A 1,920-nucleotide genomic window follows, 5' to 3' on the forward strand; every position below is an offset into this window, starting at 1 on the left:
GGCCTTCTTAATGCCCCAGTAAACGCCGACGGTGTTGCCTGGGTGGATGAGGGCATCTCTTGTTAGACTTGTATCTGGGTACTCTGGAGCTTATCCTGCTCTTGCAAATACTGTCTTTTTAAAATTTGTTTTCTAATTGTTTGTTGCTGGTAGGGAGGAATGCCCTTGACTCACAACTAGCTTCCTTAATAAACTTTTCAAAATGTGTGTTCTTTTGTGTTTCTACACTGTAATAGAGGCCAGATACTGACACAGATAATGGTGAGATACAGGTCGGGGCACCAGGAGGTGAGGGGCTTTTCTGAGGTCGTGGGTGGGGCTGGTGAGCACAGTTCATGTATGAACTGTGGCACAGCTGGACATGCCAGGTGGTCTGGCCAGGGTCCGTGTTCTTCCCGGTGCCACCCTGCTGTTCTCGTCACCGCTCAGTCATGGTGGCTCGTTTCCTCCTTGCCAGTCCTTGTGCTTTTCTTTTTCTTGTCTGATTGCTCTGGCAACTAATGGGAATGCGCTTCCTTCCTGACTTCTAATGGGAACGCTTCTGGAATTTACTCTTTTCTAATATTTGTTGTAGCAAACAGATGGAGAAAGTACAGTTTTTTTCCCCAGCGTGGGGCTTTATCATGAATGTGTGTTGAATTTTATTAAATGCATTTTCTGCGATGATTGAAATGATTCTGTTACATTTAATTTGTTAAATGACATTATGGCTTTTCTAATATTAAACTATTTTTATATTCCTGGGATAAAATCAGCATTGTAATGTGTATTATCTTTTTTATCCACTGTTAGATTCTTGTTGCTAATTAGTGTTTTTCCGTTTATATTCATGTATGAACTGTGCCCGTGACTTTCTTCCCATGGTCCTCGTCTCGCTTTAGCACCAAGGTGAAGAATGAATCGAGCAGTGTTCTCCTCCTCTTCTCTAGAATAGACTGTTGATGATGGAATGATATACTGTTTCTGGACAGCTTGTTGGGGACTCACCTGTAAAACCGTCTGAACGTGGTGTTTCTTTTGTGGGAAAAGTCTAAATAACTGCTTCTATTTTTCTATGAATTATGGAAGTATTCAGCCTTTCTGTTTCTTCTTGAGTAAGTCCTGGCTATCAATTTCTTTTAAAATTTCCAAGTTTGTAAGAAGGTCTTGATAGAATTCTTTTAAACATCTGCTCTGTTTGTAGTTTAGTTTTGTTCTCTTTTCATTAATAATACTCCTTATTTGTGCTTTTTTTTTCAAATAATTTTTTTCAGTAATTTGTCAGTCTTCTTAAACCACCAACTTTTGGCTTTGTTGATCTACTTTGAATCTTCATTTTCTTTTAGCAATCGCTCCAATTTTAAAATTTCCTTCCTTCTACTCTTTGTGTTTATTCAGTAAGAACAAAATTTCATGGTTAGGAATTACGGATCCGATTTTTTTCTAAAGCATGTCTTTTAGCGGGTAGTTAATAGTGAAAAAGAATATGTTCCAGGATTGGATACTTTGTTCCCTATTCAGTAAGTATGTTTCCGTCTGTTTTCTTTAATAGTCAGTGTTTCGTCTTCACTTGTGCTGCCACATCTAGTAAAGAGTCAGTTGTTTCAGTTGAAAAAAATCCAGGTCAGTTGTAGCATCGTTGAACATGGCTTACTTATCTTATATTTAACCTAAAAATTATTCTTGAACGAAATAAAATCACCAGTACGTGTGTTGTCTCTTAAGAATAAATGACACGGGCTGGCCGAGTGGCGCGATGATTAAGAACTGGCTTGGGACACCAGAGGGCCCCAGTTCAGATCCCACATATGAGGGCCAGTGACACTGCCCTCCACAGCTAAGCTGCTGAACAACAGCTCAACCTGAAGCTGGGTTGCCGTGAGTCGCTGGCAACGGCGTAGGCTGCAGCCCCTGTGGCAGTGGGTTGCCATGGGCTACCGT

This window comes from Hipposideros armiger, unplaced genomic scaffold (assembly GCF_001890085.2).
Source record: "Hipposideros armiger isolate ML-2016 unplaced genomic scaffold, ASM189008v1 scaffold_17, whole genome shotgun sequence".
Lineage (NCBI taxonomy): Eukaryota > Metazoa > Chordata > Mammalia > Chiroptera > Hipposideridae > Hipposideros > Hipposideros armiger.